Here is a 21,270-nt window from a genome sequence, read left to right as displayed (position 1 = left end):
TCAAAACACTCAATCAAACAAGTATTGGTAATGTTGCCATGGCACCAGAAATCTTCATGGATGGGAACCCAGGGCATGCGGACCACGTACACCACCACTCCATACACAGCGATGAACCCAAACCACAGTTGTCGCCCAATATAGTAGCGGGATTTGTCACCAGCCACTGAGTGTAGCACAGGGATCAGTCCAGCCACTGCCGCTGCAGCCATCTCTTCAGAATCTCAAGGGACCACAGAATCCAAGACCAGGAGGACTCCTGACAGCACCTCAAGAAGGGCAGGAAAGGAAAGAAGAACACAGTGTCAGAACTTGCGAGCAGGCGGCCAAGAATCCTAAGCACATCCAAGGAGATGGCTCAGGTTTTAGATCTGCTACCAGCTGTCAGTTTCATATCTTTATACACATGCAATATTTGTGCCCCATGATATGGTTATTCCTCTCTCCACGTTTCAGCCTATGATAAAGGCTGTCCACTCTGGACACGCCCAACTGCACAACAGTTACATATCTCATCTTTCCTACTAGATTATCAGCTTCTGGAGGTCAGGAGTCAAACTTTATTCACAGTTAAAATGTCCATATCATCCAGTATAGATAATGACACATAAGGGTCTAATTAGACTTGATAAATGAACAAAAGGATGGAATGAATAAATGAATTTAACTATTCAGGTGTGTCTGGTTGTTCTAGAAGCCCTATGACAATCTCTATACTTTACTTTGTATCTTTGCCAGGAGATTTCCTAAGACTATAGAGAAAAATAGAACATTTCCTTTTCTTTCATGCACATGGCTTCTGTTCCATCCACAATTCTTCAGAGGGTACCTATCACCATACTTTATTGATACGACTACTACTAATAATACTCTTTAAGAGTCCCCTTCCCTGTTTTATGTTATTTTTGCTTCCCTTTCTTTATGTTCATCTGTTTTGTATCTACATATGAGTGAAGTTATATGATATTTGTCTTTCTCTGACTGACTTATTTCGCTTAGCATAATACCCTCTAGTTCTATCCATGTTGTTGCAAATGGCAAGATTTCATTCTTTTTGATTGCCGAGTAATACTCTATTGTGTGTGTATATACATACATATATATATATATATATATATATACCACATCTTCTTTATCCATCCATCTGTCGATGAACATTTGGGCTCTTTCCATACGTTGGCTATTGTTAATAGTGCTGCTATAAACATGGGGGTGCCTGTGTGCCTTCAAAATAGCACACCTGTATCCCTTGGATAAATACCTAGTAGTACAATTCTCGGTCATAGAGTAGTTCTATTTTTAACTTTTTGAGGAACCTCCATACTGTTTTCCAGAGTGGCCGCACAAGTTTGCATTCTCACCAGCAGGGCAAAAGAGATCCTCTTTCTCCGCATCCTCGCCAATATCTGTTGCTTCCTGAGTTGTTAATCTTGGCCATTCTGACAGGTGTGAGATGGTATCTCATTGTGGTTTTAATTTGTATTTCCCTGATAATGAGTGGTGTTGAGCGTTTTTTCATGTGTCTGTTAGCTATCTGGATATCTTCTTTGGAAAAATGTCTCTTCCTGTCTTTTGCCCATTTCTTCACTGGATTATTTGGTTTTTGGGTGTTGAGTTTATCTTTATAGATTTTGGATGCTAACCCTTTATCTGATATGTCATTTGCAAATATCTTCTCCCATTCCATTGGTGGTCTTTTAGTTTTGCTGATTGTTTCCTTCACTGTACAGAAGCTTTTTATTTTGATGAGGTCCCAATAGTTCATTTTGGCTTTTGTTTCCTTTGCCTTCAGAGACGTGTTGAGTAAGAAGTTGCTGCGGCCAAGATTAAAGAGGTTTTTGCCTGCTTTCTCCTCGACGATTTTGATGGCTTCCTGACTTACATTGAGGTCTTTCATCCATTTTGAGTTTATTTTTGTGTAGGGTGTAAGAAAATGGTCCAGGTTCATTCTTCTGCATGTCGCTGTCCAGTTTTCCCAGCACCACTTGCTGAAGAGACTGTCTTTATTCCATTGGATATTCTTTCCTGCTTTGTCAAAGATTAGTTGGCCATACGTTTGTGGGTCCATTTCTGAGTTCTCTATTCTGTTCCATTAATCTGAATGTCTGCTCTTGTGCCAGTACCCTACTGTCTTGACAGTTACAGCTTTGTAGTATAGCTCGAAGTCTGGGATTGTGATGCCTCCTGTGTTGGTTTTCTTTTTCAAGATTGCTTTGGCTATTCGGGGTCTTTTCTGGTTCCATACAAATTTTAGGATCATTTGTTCTAGCTCTGTGAAGAATGCTGGTGTTATTTTGATAGGGATTGCATTGAATATGTAGATTGCTTTGGGTAGTATTGACATTTACCAATATTTGTTCTTCCTATCCAGGAGCATGGAATCTTTTTCCTCTTTTGTGTGTGTGTGTGTGTGTGTGTGTGTGTGTGTCTTCTTCAATTTCTTTCATAAGCTTTCTATAGTTTTCAGTGTATAGATTTTTTCACCTCTTTGTTTAGATTTATTCCTAGGTATTTTATGGTTTTTTGTGCAACTGTAAATGGGATCTTGATTTCTCTTTCTGTCGCTTCATTGTTGGTGTATAGGAATGCAACCGATTTCTGTGTGTTGATTTTATATCCTGCAACTTTGCTGAATTCATGAATCAATTCTAGCAGTTTTTTGGTGGAATCTTTTGGGTTTTCCATATACAGTATCATGTTGTCTGTGAAGAGTGAAAGTTTGACTTCCTCTTTGCTGATTTGGATGCCTTCTATTCCTTTGTGTTGCCTGATTACTAAGGCTAGGACTTCCAATACTATGTTGAATAACAGTAGTGAGCGTGGACATCCCTGTCATGTTCCTGACCTTAGTTTAGCTGAACTTAACTCTCAGTTCTTCCTTATTAAGGATGATATTAGCGGTGGGTCTTTCACATATGGCTTTTATGATCTTGAGATATGTCCCTTCTATCTCTACTTTCCTGAGGGTTTTTATCAAGAAAGGATGCTGTATTTTGTCAAATTCTTTTTCTGTATCTATTGAAAGGATCATCTGGTTCTTGTCCTTTCTTTTATTGATGTGATGCATCACATTGATTGTTTTGCAGACACTGAACCAGCCCTGCATCCCAGGTATAAATCCCACTTGGTTGTGGTGAATAATTCTTTTAATGTATTGGATCCGGTTGGCTAGTATCTTGTTGAGGATTTTTGCATCCATGTTCATCAGGGAAATTGGTCTGCAGTTCTCCTTTTTAGTGGGGTCTCTGTCTGGTTTTGGTAATACTGGCTTCATAGAATGAGTTTGGAATTTTTCCTCCAATTTCTATTTTTTGAAATAGTTTCAAAAGAATAGGTGTTAGCTCTTCTTTAAATGTTTGGTAGAATTAGAAAGCCATCTGACCTGGGCTCTTGTTTTTTGGGAGATTTTTGATTACTAATTTGATTTCTTTACTGATTATGAGTCTGTTCAAATTTTCTATTTCTTCTTGTTTCACTTTTGGTAGTTTATATGTTTCTAGGAATTTGTCCATTTCTTCCAGGTTGCCCAATTTATTGGCATATAATTGCTCATGATATTCTCTTCTTATTGTTTGTATTTCTGCAGTGTTGGTTGTGATCTCTCCTCTTTTGTTCTTGATTTTATTTATTTGGGTCCTTTCCTTTTTCTTTTTGATCAAACTGGCTAGGAATTTATCAATTTTGTTAACTCTTTCAAAGAACCAGCTCCTGGTTTCATTGATCTGTTCTACTGTTTTTTTATTTCAATAGCATTGATTTCTGCTCTAATCTTTATTATTTCCTATCTTCTGCTGATTTGGGGTTTTATTTCCTGTTCTTTTTCCAGCTCCTTAAGGTGTAAGGTTAGGTTGTGTATCTGAGAACTTTTTTCCTTCCTTAGGAAGGCCTGGATTGCTATATACTTCCCTCTTATGACAGCCTTTGCTGAGTCCCAGAGGTTTTGGACTGTGGACATTTTAATTTCCTCTTTAACTTCTTCATTAGCCCATTCGTTCTTTAGTAGGATGTTCTTTAGTCTCCAAGTAGGTGTTGTCTTTCCAAATGTTTTATTGGGGTTGACATTTGAGTTTCATAACATTGTGGTCTCAAAACAGGTATAGTCTGATCTCGATCTTTTGTACTTGTTGAGGGCTGATGTCCCAGTGTGTGATCTATTCTGGAGAATGTTCCATATGCACTCGAGAAGAATGTGTATTCTGCTGCTTTAAGATGAAATGTTCTAAATATACCTGTTAAGTCCATCCAGTCCAGTGTGTCATTCAAAGCCATTGTTTCCTTGTTGATTTTCTATTTAGATGATCTGTCCATTGCTGTAAGTGGGGTGTTGAAGTCCCCTACTATTATGGTATTATTGTCAATGAGTTTCTGTATGTTTGTGATTAATTGATTTATGTATTTGGGTTCTTTCATGTTGGGGGTATAGATGTTGGGACAGTGGGAAAACAATGCACATACTATTTACAAATAAGTGTCCATTTATAGCAGAGTGCCTAGCACATAGTAAATGCCCAGTATGTGCATGTGGATGTCCCTTGTTCCAACATCTATACCCCCAACATGAAAGAACCCAAATACATAAATCAATTAATCACAAACATACAGAAACTCATTGACAATAATACCATAATAGTAGGGGACTTCAACACCCCACTTACAGCAATGGACAGATCATCTAAATAGAAAATCAACAAGGAAACAATGGCTTTGAATGACACACTGGACTGGATGGACTTAACAGGTATATTTAGAACATTTCATCTTAAAGCAGCAGAATACACATTCTTCTCGAGTGCATATGGAACATTCTCCAGAATAGATCACACACTGGGACATCAGCCCTCAACAAGTACAAAAGATCGAGATCAGACTATACCTGTTTTGAGACCACAATGTTATGAAACTCAAATGTCAACCCCAATAAAACATTTGGAAAGACAACACCTACTTGGAGACTAAAGAACATCCTACTAAAGAACGAATGGGCTAATGAAGAAGTTAAAGAGGAAATTAAAATGTCCACAGTCCAAAACCTCTGGGACTCAGCAAAGGCTGTCATAAGAGGGAAGTATATAGCAATCCAGGCCTTCCTAAGGAAGGAAAAAAGTTCTCAGATACACAACCTAACCTTACACCTTAAGGAGCTGGAAAAAGAACAGGAAATAAAACCCCAAATCAGCAGAAGATAGGAAATAATAAAGATTAGAGCAGAAATCAATGCTATTGAAATAAAAAAACAGTAGAACAGATCAATGAAACCAGGAGCTGGTTCTTTGAAAGAGTTAACAAAATTGATAAATTCCTAGCCAGTTTGATCAAAAAGAAAAAGGAAAGGACCCAAATAAATAAAATCAAGAACAAAAGAGGAGAGATCACAACCAACACTGCAGAAATACAAACAATAAGAAGAGAATATCATGAGCAATTATATGCCAATAAATTGGGCAACCTGGAAGAAATGGACAAATTCCTAGAAACATATAAACTACCAAAAGTGAAACAAGAAGAAATAGAAAATTTGAACAGACTCATAATCAGTAAAGAAATCAAATTAGTAATCAAAAATCTCCCAAAAAACAAGAGCCCAGGTCAGATGGCTTTCTAATTCTACCAAACATTTAAAGAAGAGCTAACACCTATTCTTTTGAAACTATTTCAAAAAATAGAAATTGGAGGAAAAATTCCAAACTCATTCTATGAAGCCAGTATTACCAAAACCAGACAGAGACCCCACTAAAAAGGAGAACTGCAGACCAATTTCCCTGATGAACATGGATGCAAAAATCCTCAACAAGATACTAGCCAACCGGATCCAATACATTAAAAGAATTATTCACCACAACCAAGTGGGATTTATACCTGGGATGCAGGGCTGGTTCAGTGTCTGCAAAACAATCAATGTGATGCATCACATCAATAAAAGAAAGGACAAGAACCAGATGATCCTTTCAATAGATACAGAAAAAGAATTTGACAAAATACAGCATCCTTTCTTGATAAAAACCCTCAGGAAAGTAGAGATAGAAGGGACATATCTCAAGATCATAAAAGCCATATGTGAAAGACCCACCGCTAATATCATCCTTAATAAGGAAGAACTGAGAGTTAAGTTCAGCTAAACTAAGGTCAGGAACATGACAGGGATGTCCACGCTCACTACTGTTATTCAACATAGTATTGGAAGTCCTAGCCTTAGTAATCAGGCAACACAAAGGAATAGAAGGCATCCAAATCAGCAAAGAGGAAGTCAAACTTTCACTCTTCACAGACAACATGATACTGTATATGGAAAACCCAAAAGATTCCACCAAAAAACTGCTAGAATTGATTCATGAATTCAGCAAAGTTGCAGGATATAAAATCAACACACAGAAATCGGTTGCATTCCTATACACCAACAATGAAGCGACAGAAAGAGAAATCAAGATCCCATTTACAGTTGCACAAAAAACCATAAAATACCTAGGAATAAATCTAAACAAAGAGGTGAAAAAATCTATACACTGAAAACTATAGAAAGCTTATGAAAGAAATTGAAGAAGACACACACACACACACACACACACACACACACAAAAGAGGAAAAAGATTCCATGCTCCTGGATAGGAAGAACAAATATTGGTAAATGTCAATACTACCCAAAGCAATCTACATATTCAATGCAATCCCTATCAAAATAACACCAGCATTCTTCACAGAGCTAGAACAAATGATCCTAAAATTTGTATGGAACCAGAAAAGACCCCGAATAGCCAAAGCAATCTTGAAAAAGAAAACCAACACAGGAGGCATCACAATCCCAGACTTCGAGCTATACTACAAAGCTGTAACTGTCAAGACAGTAGGGTACTGGCACAAGAGCAGACATTCGGATTAATGGAACAGAATAGAGAACTCAGAAATGGACCCACAAACGTATGGCCAACTAATCTTTGACAAAGCAGGAAAGAATATCCAATGGAATAAAGACAGTCTCTTCAGCAAGTGGTGCTGGGAAAACTGGACAGCGACATGCAGAAGAATGAACCTGGACCATTTTCTTACACCCTACACAAAAATAAACTCAAAATGGATGAAAGACCTCAATGTAAGTCAGGAAGCCATCAAAATCGTCGAGGAGAAAGCAGGCAAAAACCTCTTTGATCTTGGCTGCAGCAACTTCCTACTCAACACGTCTCTGGAGGCAAAGGAAACAAAAGCCAAAATGAACTATTGGGACCTCATCAAAATAAAAAGCTTCTGTACAGTGAAGGAAGCCATTAGCAAAACTAAAAGACAACTGACAGAATGAGAGAAGATATTTGCAAATGACATATCAGATAGAGTTAGTATCCAAAATCTATAAAGAACTTATCAAACTCAACACCCAAAAACCAAATAATCCAGTGAAGAAATGGGCAAAAGACATGAATAGACACTTCTCCAAAGAAGACATCTAGATGGCCAACCGACACATGAAAAAATGCTCAACTTCACTCATCATCAGGGAAATACAAATCAAAACCACCATGAGATACCACCTTACACCTGTCAGAATGGCTAACATTAACAACTCAGGCAACAACAGATGTTGCAAGGATGCAGAGAAAGAGGATCTCTTTTGCATTGTTGGTGGGAATGCAAGCTGGTGCAGCCCCTCTGGAAAACAGTATGGAGGTTCCTCAAAAAACTAAAAATAGAACTACCCTATGACACAGCAATTGCACTACTAGGCATTTATCCACGGGATACAGGTGTGCTGTTTCAAAGGGACACATGCACCCCCATGTTTATAGCAGCACTATCAACAATAGCCAAAGTATAAAAAGAGCCCAAATGTCCATCGATGGATGAATGAATAAAGAAGATGTGGTATATATATACAATGGAGTATCACTCAGCAATCAAAAAGAATGAAATCTTGCCATTTGCAATGACGTGGATGGAACTGGAGGGTATTATGCTAAGTGAAATTAGTCAGAGAAAGACAAAAATCATATGACTTTACTCATATGAGGACTTTAAGAAACAAAACAGAGGAACATAAGGGAAGGGAAACAAAAATAATATAAAAACAGGGAGGGGGACAGAACAGAAGAGACTCATAAATATGGAGAACAAACTGAGGGTTGCTGGAGGGGTTGTAGGAGGGGGGATGGGCTAAATGGGTAAGGGGCACTAAGGAATCTACTACTGAAATCATTGTTGCACTATATGCTAAGTAATTTGGATGTAAATTTTAAAAAACTAAAAAATAAAATTTTAAAAAAGGGGGTTTTCCCATAGAGCTGCCCAGCCCTCTCTCAACCCAGTCTTTAGCTGGACTTCACCTTCCTAGCTCTGACTGACCTGGTGCTAACAACTAGGGAAGGAGGGACAGGTGAGCTCGGAGGGGAGTTTGAAGGGAAATGCAAGGAATGGGGAGTCTTCACCCCAGCTCTAGGAAGGGGGACTGCACAATAGTAAAACTGATGACGAGTAAGAGGAAACAGAGACAGTGGTTCAAACCCAGCACCTGCAGCCAAGGCAACAACTTTTTTTTTTTTATGAAAAAGAGAAAAGTGGGAAGAGGTCTGCATCTCCAGGACCCCCAGCACAGATTTGCAAAAGCACAAGGACTTGTCCTGCCAGGGGTAAGGGCCTAGCCCCAGGATGGCCAGGAGATGGGAAATACTAATAAAATGGACTGAGAGTAAGGAAGCAATGGCCCATGGGCTCCAGGCACGGGTACTCAGGTATTCCAGGTGACCTCCATCATCTCAGAGACAGGTCTTTGATCAGAGTAAGGATGTGAGGACACGTCCTCATTCCCTCAGTCCAGAGGCCAGAGTGCATAACCTTGAGCAAAGTAAGGGTGACAGCCATAGAAGCAGACCATTTGGAAGAGACAGAGATGAACATTGTTGGAAGCTGAGGGAGCTGGTACCAGTTTGCACTCCTGATGCAGAGGCCCACCCCATGTGTGGTAAGAAAGCTGCCCTGGAAACCCTCAAATTGCTCCACCCATCAGAGGGGGTTAACACTCACCAAACCACCTCAGCAAAGACACAAAGGAACAGGGGGTTTGTGACACTAGATCACATTAAGACTTTGTTTTGTTCTCTGTGCTATCTGTAGGGCCTAGAGGAGCGGAATAAGTGGTAAGTAATAACCCACTTTGGCCAAGAAAGGTGTTTAAGATGATGTATTTCACACTGCCCTAGTTTGAATTAAATAAAATCATGCCACACATTGCCCCAGAAGTAAACCAGATCACCAAGACTCAGGACTGTGACAGGAATGTGTACAAAGGGAGGGCCCAGACAATAATAAGGCCAGTGGTCTCTGAAACAGCAACCAAGAGGAATTCATAACCCAGATATCTACAGAAATTCCAGGGCTATCACAACAAGGATTACAGAGTGCTCAGGAGCTCAGAAGGCCCAGGACTGGATCATCAAAGGGAATTCCTTATCTGATACAAGCTGTGGTGAAACCAGAGAGCAAACCAATACCGCAGATTTAAGAGCAAGTCAGCACTCACCTGGTAAGGACACCCCCTCGAGCCACTGAAATACTCAGGTAGATCATCTCATCTGGAGGACTTCTAGTTTATAAGGAGACACTGGAGGCATGTCACCATGCTGCTCTAGGCAAGAGATCGTGATCCAGCATCAAAAGAGGAAGTGGTAACAGTGCCAGGATGTATCCTGAATGCTGTTCTACCCCCCAGAATGCACCCACCAGGCCAGGACCCAAATAGGTCTTCATCTGACTGGTGAATAATGTACAGGTCTTATCGATACATAGTACGTATGAGCCAAATGTACTAGAACTCTGTGATACACATGCAAACAATACACCATAACCAGGAGAGACCACTTTCATGTTTGAGTGGATACTGCTGCTGCAGCCGTGGGGATCCTTGCCAACAGCCAAGGGTTGGCATGCAGGAAGACTGCAACTATTGCTCTGTTGAAGGAACTCATGTGCACTCATCAACTGCACCCTTAAGTGCAGGACTGACCCTCCTTCAGGACATAACCTGGACTTTCTTTCCATCAGATCATCTATAGGAGGCAATGGAAGTAAATAAAAGAGGACATGGACTCCCAGAGAAGCAAATACACACCATATGCCAAATCTAAGCCAGAAGGCACGTTTTATACCAAGGCAGGAACTTACAGGAGCCATCAACAGGAAAAGGGGAGCATACTCAATTCAACCTCTTACTCAGAATGGAGGGGTGGATGTGGGGATGGACATGAACATCACCCCAATAAGTAGTTCCTTTTTCATCTCAGCAGCAGTGACTATGAGAACTGTGAAGCTGGGCTCTGGTGCCCTAGGAGAATGGTGAACTCTGAGCAGACCATAAGCATCCATAATCTCAAAACCACCTTCCCTCTAGCAGGATTTGGACCAATCTGAACTCCAGCCGAACAGGGGAGCGTGGTAGGAGGAGATGTATGCAGACTATCTGGAGCAGGGGGCGGGGGAGGGGTGGACTGTCTCACAACTGCCAGCAGCCTATGGAACTGGAGGTCCTGAGAGCCCAGCCTGCCTGTGGCAGATACTGCCATCATGCTCTTTTTCAGCTGGACACATAGCTTCACTTAATAAGACTACAACCCCCATCCTCTCCTCCCTTCAAAAACATTCTGGTGAGTGGGATGTGAGCAGGTGAGGCGTGTATCTTCTGGGTTGTACACTCCAATGGAAATGGCTCACCCTCCCCTCTCCCCTCCCGCTTCTCACTAGCTGAAATGCCACCCCCAGATGCAGACCAGGACCGTCCCCCAGGGGTGGTGGAATAAAAGGATAGAAGGAGCCTGGCCCCCTGATGGCCTCATAAAGCACAGTCTTCATACCTATTTGAACTTTTATATGCAACAGAAATACAGTGTCTAAGTCAAAATTCTTCTGAATGTCTTCTGCCCCCAACCAAACTAACATCCAAGTGATACCTGACCCAAGAATGGACAGAGTCAGGAAATTTCAGAGAACTGAGAGAACATAGAATGAGTGGCTAAGAAAGGTCAAGGACAATATGGGTTGAAAAAGAATAACACAATGGCTGCAAGGGGAGTAGTCTGTGACGCGGTTAGTCCCCACTACCAAATGTTGCTGACAGAACCAAATGCCAAGGAGGAGGGAGGAGGATCACACCTGCGCCTCTGCTGCTCCCAGTGATATTCTTGCTGCAATGGGGCATCCTGAGGGGGGACGTTGACTTCCACAGGTGGCTGGAGACCCACGAGAGGGTGAATTGGTGAGTCCCACTCCACAAGGGTACAGGACAAACACTCAAAGAACTGCACAGAGGGTCAAATCATGACCTCACAATTTGGGAGTTCAAGCCCTGCATCAGGTTCTGGGCTGACAATGTAGAGCCTGCTTAGTATTCTCTCTCCCTCTCTCTCAGGCACCCCCCCAAAATAAATAAATAAAAACATTTAATAAAAACTGATAGACCCAATTCGTGTGCACCCAAAAACCCTGCTGTGTGACCTTGGGTAAATTAATTAGCAATCTCTCCCAACTTGTTTGCTCGGCTATGCAGTGCCCGTCTCCCAGGGTGGCTTCAAGGATTAAATCAGCTGGGAAAGCTGTGCCCCGGCTTGGTGCTCAGTCTGCACCCAGCAACCTCTGGTTTACTCCCATCTGCTCTCACCTGGACTTCTGACTTCCTGAACCTGTCTGGAAAGCTGCTCTGTACAAACCCAGAACTACAGCCGGGGAGCAATGGGGCAGAGCATACAGACACACAGCTATATGCAGGTAGAGGAAAGGGGTGGTTGCTGCCCTGAGTTCCACTCAACATGGCTCTACGGGTTACTCTGCTACCCCTTCAAGCCACCTCCGAAGTCCTTGCTTCTTTGTGATTTTAAGACCTCATAAACTGGGGCGCCTGGGTGTCTCAGTTGGTTAAGCCTCCGATTTCAGCTCAGGATCTCATGGTTCTTGAGTTCGAGCCCTACATGGGGCTCTCTGCTGTGAGTGCAGAGCCTGCCTCAGATCCTCTGTCTCTGCCTCTCTCTGCCCCTCCCCCATAGCGTGTGTGTGTGTGTGTGTGTGTGTGTGTGGTGACCTCATGAACTAAGTGTGCCACAACCCCAGCACCCACATTCTTCTTGGGATCTTCTGTCCCCACAACCTCACTGGGGCTGCATTCTCCAAGGTCACATGGAAACCCTTAAACTCTCAGTCCTGGGGCCTGAGTCTCGCGCCCCATGCAGCACTTAACTCATAGAGCTCAATAAATCTTTGTAATCTAAAATATTTCTCTTCCCTGGCAATCAATCACCTCTTCAACCAGGTGATCAGACTTAGCATTGGTAAAAGGAGTAGTTATGCAGCCCTGGGACAACCCAATAGCATGAACTGTACACTTCCATTGGATGAATTGGGGGCACCTGAGTGGTTCAGTCATTAAGCATCTGATTTAGGCTCGGGTTATGATCTCATGGTCTGTGAATTCGAGCCCCACATCAGGTGAGCCTTGCTTCTCTCCCTTTCTCTCTCTGTCCCTCACTCACGTGCACCCTCTCTCTCTCACAAAAAAAATAAAAATAAAAAATAAATAAATAGGTGAATTGTATGATCTGTGAATACCTCAATAAAACTATTAAAAAATAAAATAAATAACAGTGGGAACAACCCGAGCTTATTTGGGTTCTCCCAATGTGACAACATATGAAATACACAGCATCACCTGGGGGATAATCTTGCCAAAAAGATTTAACCTGAATCAAAACAAGCCTTTAGACCTCACTTTCAGTTTACAGGAAACATAAGGGATAGAAAAAATCGTGCTAAGAGACACTATAAGAAAGTTGTCAGAAAAATATAAAAATGTGGAATATTCAATGTCATTTTTTAAAGTTTATTTATTTTGAGAGAGAAAGCAAGCAAGCAGGGGAGGAGAAGAGAGAAAGAGGGAGAACCCCAAGCAGGCTCTGAGCTGTCAGTGCAGAACCCAACTCAGGGCTTGATCCCACGAACGGTGATATCATGACCTGAGCCTAAATCAAGAGTCGAACACCTGACTGACTTAGCCACCCAGGCGCCCCCTCAATGTCATTTTTAAAAGGTGAGGGACATGTTCTAGATCTAAAGAGACATAACAACCACATGCAATATGTGTAACTTGAATGAACCATGGTTTTAAAAATGCTATAGTTAAAGCATTTAGGGGCACAATTAGGGGAAATTTGACTATGATCTGATTATTAACAGGTTGGTGTTAATTTTCTTAGGTGTAATAAAGGCATTCTGTTAATGCAGTGAGCTGTCTTACTCTTCAGAGATGCTTGCTGAAATATTCGGGGGCTAAGCATTATGTCTACAACTTTCTAATGTTTCTGAAAAACACACATCCACATACACAGATATAGAAGTACATTAGTAAAAATTCAATATATTAAAGAAAATAAAGATAAAATAAAGATAAAATAAAAATAAAAATAAAAATAAAAATAAAAATAAAAATAAAATTAGCTTTTCAATTCCTATGAAAAAGCCTGCTGGGACTTTGAGAAATATTCTGCAAATGTTTTTATAGTTTACTTTCTTTCAGTGACCACTAACCTCTAGCCATGTTATTGACAAGCACTTACACATAATTCTGTACCTCTCATTACATCTTTCTCTGTCTCTCAGAAATAGGAATCATTTCTAAGCCTCTGATTCTTTTGACTCATTTTGCACAATTTCTCCCCAAATCTCAATGTTCTTTTAAAATATAAATTTAGTAATTATCCCTAGATGTAATGATCACGTACTCTGTCTCTATCCTAGGCTCTGCCACATACTGTGATTCCAGGCAAGTGATTTACTTTATCAGTTTACTTATTACTAAGGGACAAGATTAAACTAAATCAGTATTGAGGTTTAGTTGTGGTGCTGCTGGTGGTTTTATTTTGTTTTGTTAATACTAAAACTCTCTCAAGAATGTGAGGAAATTTATGAATTCTCTTTCCAGGGTAAGACATAAACACATAAACATTTTGCAAATTATTTCTGAGTGTTTATAAACTTCCTAGAACCTACCCATGGACTTTACCATAACAATCCCTGGACTGGATGCCTTTAAAAAAAAAACTTTTTTTTTTGCAATAGTTCTTTCTTGCTCTAACTTCTCTTAGAAATAGAAATGGAGGGGCGCCTGGGTGGCTTGGTTGGTTAAGCGTCCGACTTCGGCTCAGGTCATGGTCTCACGGTCCTGAGTTTGAGCCCCGCGTCAGGCTCTGTGCTGACAGCTCAGAGCCTGGAGCCTGTTTCAGATTCTGTGTCTCCCTCTCTCTCTGCCCCTCCCCTGTTCATGCTTTGTCTCTCTCTGTCTCAAAAATAAATAAATGTTAAAAAAAATTTAAAAAAAAAATAGAAATGGAAAGGGGCGCCTGGGTGGCTCAGTTGGTCAAGCATCTGACTTGGCTCAGGTCATGATCTCACAGTTCGTGGGTTGGAGCCCCACATAGGGCTCTGTGCTAACAGCTCAGAGCCTGGAGCCTGCTTCAGATTCTGTGTCCCTCTCTCTCTGCCCCTCTCCCACTTACACTCTGTCTCTCCCCACCCCACCCCCTTTCTGGCAAAAATAAATTAAAAACATTAAAAAAATAGAAATGGAAAAGCAGCACTTTCTATTATTGCAAAGAAGCTGCCTCCAAGAACGGTGCTGACATCCCGTAGGATTCTGGGACCTTCCTTTGCCTAGAAGGTAAGTGGCAAGAAAGCCCAATACATCTGTTTGTTTGCCTCCCAGAATGCAAAGCTAATCATTGGTAGAATTTGATAGAACTTTCCCCTTAGATAATATTTCTCTATTTTTCAATCTGCTCCATAAAATGTGACCAATATGTTTAGCAACTTACAACTCTTACTTCTATTAAATTTAGTTGGAAATGTCGTATTGAATTTAAATAGACACGCTGTAAATAAAATATTTTTATGTCAGAACAACAATTAAGGATTGGATAAAGTGGAAATTATATTGAAAACATCATTATGAACTCTTTACTTTTAAAAGTATAATAGTCCCCCCCCCCCACACCTGCCTTATCCACGGGGATATATCCCAAGACCCCTAGTGGATGTCTGAAACCACAGATAAAACCAAACCCTATGTGTACTATTTTTTCCCTATACATACGTATAACTTAATTTATAAATTAGGCACAATAAGAGATTAACAACAATAAGTAATTTAAAAATGGAACAATTACAACAATATGCTGTAATAAAAGTTTTGTCAATGTGATGTCTCTCAAAATATCTGATTTATTGTACTCACGCTCTTCTTCTTGTGATGGTATGAGATGACAAAATGCCTATGTGATGAGATGAAGTGAGGTGAATGGCACAGGTGTTGAGATAAAACATTAGGCTACTACTGACCTTGTGACCATACCTCAGAAGAAGGATTGTGTTTCCAGACCACAGTTGATCAGGGGTAACTAAAACCATGGGAAACAAAACTGCAGATAAGGGGGGGGATGACTGTCTAACTGTTCGGTCATTAAAATGGTCCACAGCAGGGGCTCCTGGTGGCTCAATCAGTTAAGTGTCCAACTTTGGCTCAGGTCATGATCTCACAGTTTGTGGGTTTGAGTCTTGCATTGGGCTCTGTGCTGACATCTCAGAGCCTGGAGCCTGCTTCAGATTCTGTGTCTCCCTCTCTCTCTGCCCCTCCCCTGTTTATGGTCTGTCTCCCTCTCTCTCTCTCTCTCAAAAATGAATAATAATGTTTATTAAATGTTACATAATGTTATCTTAAAATATATATTTAAAAAAATGGTCCACAGCAAAATCACCCATTTCAGACATACATGGAACAATTCGAATGTACCCTTAGAACACTGAATGGGGTTTCTAACACACCACTGAAATAACCAAAGTTTGGTGAAAAGTAGCTAATTCCACCTTTGTTGACTAAAATACCTTATTCCTAGAAAGTGAGATACTTCAGACCATCTGGGATGGCACTGAGGAGACAAGAGCAAGTTTTAAGGATCTTTCCCTGGCTGAGATATTATAATTTGAATAAAAAGAAAAAATCATTATATTTCATTGGAACAAATCTGAGAAAAGCATCAGCCTATAATGGTATTCCAGAAGGAGAAAAACATAAAATATCCTAGAAGAAAATTTCAACTCATGAAAAGGATGGTTATGTAGGATATATTAATGATGATCATATTATTCTCTTTCTTATCACCTTGGTATTAATATTAATTGTATTACACTGGCATCGTTTATTATGTTAAGAAATTATTAAATACATTTTATTTTTTATTTGTTTAAAGATCAAGCTTTACAGTTAGAAGGGTAATTGGCCCATTGACCATTGGGAAGATACCTACAAATGACTTAAAAAAATTTTTTTAAAGCATAAGAGACTGTTAAAAACTGAGAACAAACTGAGGGTTGATGGGGGGGTGGGAGGGAGGGGAGGGTGGGTGATGGGTATTGAGGAGGGCACCTTTTGGGATGAGCACTGGGTGTTGTATGGAAACCAATTTGACAATAAATTTCATATATTAAAAAAAAAATTTTTTTTAATGTTTGTTTTTGAGAGAAAGAAAGTGAGCAGGGGAGGGACAGAGAGAGAGGGAGACACAGGATCCAAAGCAGGCTCCAGGCTCCAACCTACCAGCACAGAGCCTGATGTGGGGCTCGAACTCATGAACCGTGAGATCATGACCTGAGCTGAAGTCAGGTCAAATGCTCAACCAGCTGAGCCACCCAGGTGCCCATACAGATGACTTTAAAATGAGAGTTGAGGGGCACCTGGGTGGCTCAGTCGGTTAAGCACCCGACTTCGGCTTGGGTCAAGATCTCACAGTTCGAACCCCGAGTCAGGCTCTGTGCTGACAGCTGGGAGCCTGGAGCCTACTTCGGATTCTATGTCTCTCTCTCTGCCCTTCCCCCACTCACTCTCTCTCTCTCTCTCTCTCTCTCTCTCAAAAAAAATAAATGTTAAAAAAATTTTTTTTAATGAGAATTGAGGGGAGCCTGGGTGCCTCAGGATTAGCTCAGGTCATGATCTCACAGTTTGTGGGTTCAAGCCATCGTTGGGCTCCATGCTGACAGCTCAGAGCTTGGAGCCTGCTCCGGATTCTGTGTCTCCTCTACCTCTGCCCCTCCCTGGCTCATGCTCTGTCTCTGTCTCTCTCTCTTAAAAATAAATAAACATTTTTTAAAAATTTTTAATGAGAGTTGATAAAAAAAGGGAAATATTTGAAGGGTATGGAATCCATTCAAACAGGAAAAAAGGAATTAGTTACAATCTGGATGCTGGGTTCATTACCTCCTCAACTCAAATCATGAGCACAAAAGTTATGAAAGATATTTTATTATAGAGTAGATGGATGGTCCAGGTTTCATGGAAAAAAGTTTGGCCTGAAAAGGTCTATTATAAATAAGAAGAATTTCAGTTTATATATCAGTTTGCTTTTGCTGCATTGAAACATCCCAAACTTAGTTACTTAAATTCTCTCTTATTATTTCTCTTCATTCTGTGGGTCAACTGAACAGCTTTTCTGGTCAGCTGGTACTGAATGGTCAGGCTGAATGGTCCATGTCAGGTGGTTGGAAGGCTGTTGGTTTGTTGGTCTCTGTTCCACATGGTCTCTCATCCTCCAATAGATTAGCCCAGGCTTCCTCATATGGGAGTTTAAGGATTCCAAATACACAGAGAGAGAAAGCCCCAGTGTGTCACATATGCTATCATCCCATTGGTCCAAGAAATTCCAATGACCAAGCACAGAGTTAGTATGAGAGAGGATTACTCAAGAAGGTATGAACAAATCAGGATATGAACCATTACTGCAATAACCTTCTGTAGTTTGTTAACAATTAGATTTGCAAGTGTTACTTAAACACTTAGGAATATTTTGTTTGTTAAATTTATAAGTCTACTTGCTTAGCATTAGAAATATTTGCAAGAAGCAGACACATAAAATTTGTGATATGGTTTGAAATGTCTAAGAAAATATAATTAATCAAGTTTTGAGTAGTGTTAAATATTTAAAGACAATTTAATTTTAAATTTATGAGTTAACTGTACATGAATCAAAGAACAAGTAAAATTGTTCTTATTTTAAATAAATATTACTAGATTAATAAGTGGACTAGCAAGATTTGTAAGTTGAATTTAAAAGCTTGAGAAAAACTAGGACTTAAATTTCATAAGTAAGTGAATGATAATTAAAACACCAATATTATAAATAATTTTTCCACATACAAAAACCTCTCTCAGGCTTTAGTAAGCCTTAGTGGACAAATTTATCCAATAGTTTATTCAAAATATATTTGTTGATCATCTGCTATGAGACAGATGCTTTCTAAACACAGTGTAAAGTGACTCCCAGACCTTCTTTGGTTGAGATTATACACTAGTAGAGAATACAGGGAGATAATAGACAAATACCGATCAGAGACTATTTCCTTACCTCCCGACTCTATCCCATCTTCCTCATGGCAAAAACCACTCTGTTCTCTCTCTCATCATCCAAGAGTAGGAGCAGCGCCTTCTTCTCTTTTTCCACAGCCAAAGACACCACCAAGTTTCAGTTCCTGCCTAACTCCAGTTCCTGATATCAGCCTACTAATCCTTTCATAATCGATAAATCCACAAATGCTTCCTGACTATCTACTATTTCCTCAGGATGAGGCAGAGAAGAAGGGAAGAAAACAGTAAGAGCCCAGAGAACATGCAATACACAAAGCAGTACAATGGTGCACTCAGTAAGTATTTATTCAACACGGCACACCAAGCAGAGCACTGAAGGGTGAGAGGAACACAGTGGTGGGGAAGCCAGGATCCTTGCTGTAAGGAAGGATCAGTCCTGTAGGCAAGATTCTGTTAAACTGAAGACACCCACTTTTTTACATTTTATAATCTTTCAAATTGCAATTCATCTTATGATGGTGATGCTTTCCTCTGGATGAAATACAGTAAGTGTAGCACAGAGCAGCTTCATACCTGAGAGCTGTGTAAGAGCCTGTGGCAATTTGAATAGTGGTCCAAGTCCAGCTGCAACATTAAAATCACCTGGGAAACCCTAAAAGAAAGAAAGAAAAAAAAAAGCTAATGCCTGGATTCCATCCCAGATCAGCTAAATCAATATGGAGAGGGCAGGGCTGGGCACTGGTAGTTTTTAAAGCACCAGAATGTTGAGTTCAAACTAGAATACACATTCCCAAGGGGCATGCTTCCATGGATGCTTCAGGTCAAGGGTCAGCAAACTAGAGCCTATGGCCCAAATTTGGCGGGCTGCCTGCTTTTTACCACCTCAGGAGCTAAGATGGGTTTTACATTTTTAAATAATGGGGGAAATATCAAAAGAGGAGTAGTATTTGGGTAATGTAAAAATTATATGAAATTCAAATATAAGTGTCTGTAAATAAAGTTTTACTGGAACGCAGCCATACTTCTTGGTTTACATACTATCTATAGCAGCTTTTGTTGTTGTTTTTAATATAATTTATTGTCAAGTTGGCTAACATACAGAGTATACAGTGTGCTCTTGGCTTCAGGAGTAGATTCCTGTGGTTCATTACTTACACACAACACCCAGTGCTCATCCCGACAAGTGCTCTCTGCAATGCCCATCTCCCATTTTCCCCTCTCCCCTACCCCGTCATCAACCTTCAGTTTGTTCTCTGTATTTAAGAGTCTCCTGTGGTTTGTCTCCCTCTCTGTTTATAACTATTTTTTTTCCTTCCCTGCCCCCATGGTCTTCTGTTAACTTTCTCAAATTCCGCATATGAGTGAAAACATATGATACCTGTCTTTCTCTAACTTATTTCACTTATCATGATACCCTGCAGTTCCATCCACGCTGTTGCAAATGGCAAGATTCCATGCTTTTTCATCACTACGTAGTAGTCCATTGTATATATACAATGTGTGTGTGTGTGTGTGTGTGTGTGTGTGTGTGTGTGTACTACATCTTCTTTATCCATTCATCAGTTGATGGACATTTGGGTTCTTTCCATAATTTGGTATAGCGGTTTTTGTGCCACAAGGGCAGAGTTAAATAGCTGGGATAGAGGGCATATGGCAAAATATAAAATATTTACTAACTGGCCCTTTACAGAAAAGGTTTGCTGATCCCAGTTTGAAGAAAATGGGTTTCTAGAACCTCAGCATCTCTCTGTCCTCTTCTAAAAACTTACCTGCCTGGGAAGATGCCAGCCATCAAGGGCCCAGGTATGGGTGGCATCTTCTTCTTCCCCACCTCTTTTTCACATTTGCCCTTCTCCCACTTTGAAAAGAAAAGTAGACCTCTCACCAGCCCTGGGGGGTGTAAAAATCTCACCCGGCACTAAACAAAAGAATCTCCCTGAATACTGGTGTCTAATAGGATTCTAATGACATCTTGTTGTCAAGTCTTGCCAAGTATTGCATTACCAAAACTGAAGGAGGACCCAGTCAAGTTATCAGCTGCCAAACCATTGAAAATATTTGGTGACAGATAGCTATATGATTTGGGGCATGCAACTCAGAAGGGGTTCAAAGAATTGAGTAACATGGTTATGACAAACCTAGTATCATAATTATTTATGTAAACAAAGTTTTCGAGGCTTATATGCAAAATATTTAAAATGCTGAACACAGTCTCGTTCTGTGAATAAGCAGTATTTGTCCTCAGATACATGAGGAAAAAAATTACTCGTCTCATAGGAGAATTTCAAATGTTTGTTATTCTGTTTAATAATTACTATCAAAACTTGCGTCACTTTTACATCATTTTGATCAATTAAGTACTAATAATTATGAAATGAGGGCCTCAATTTCTTACTGGCTGTTGACTGGAGGCCTTTCTCAGTTCCTTGACATGTGGACCTCTCCACAGGGCAGCTCACAGCAACCCAGAAAGAGGCCAAACAACCAGAACCCATGGTCTTTTTGTGGCCTAATATTGTGACATCCCATCATGTTTGTCTTACAAGGCATTAGTCTCAGCCCACATTCAAGGGGAGGGAGATATAAAAGGATGTGGATACCAGGAGGTGGGATCGTGGGAGCCATCTCAGAAGCTGCCTGCTACAAATGTCAAATTAACTATATCCTCTACATCTGCTTAATTACAGGATTAAAAATTTTAAGTGTCTTTTTTTTAACGTTTATTTATTTTTGAGAAAGTGAGAGCAGGGGAGGGTCAGAGAGGTGGAGACAGAGGCTCCAAAGCCGGTTCCACGCTGACAGCAGTGACCAATGTGGGGCTTGAACTCACAAACTGTGAGATCATGACCTAAGCCAAAGTCAGGCGCTCAACCGACTGAGCCACCCAGGCACCCCTTAAGTA

This window comes from Panthera uncia, chromosome B4 (genome assembly GCF_023721935.1).
Source record: "Panthera uncia isolate 11264 chromosome B4, Puncia_PCG_1.0, whole genome shotgun sequence".
Lineage (NCBI taxonomy): Eukaryota > Metazoa > Chordata > Mammalia > Carnivora > Felidae > Panthera > Panthera uncia.
The sequence above is the reverse complement of the archived record's forward strand: the minus strand, read 5'-3'. Positions refer to the sequence as shown.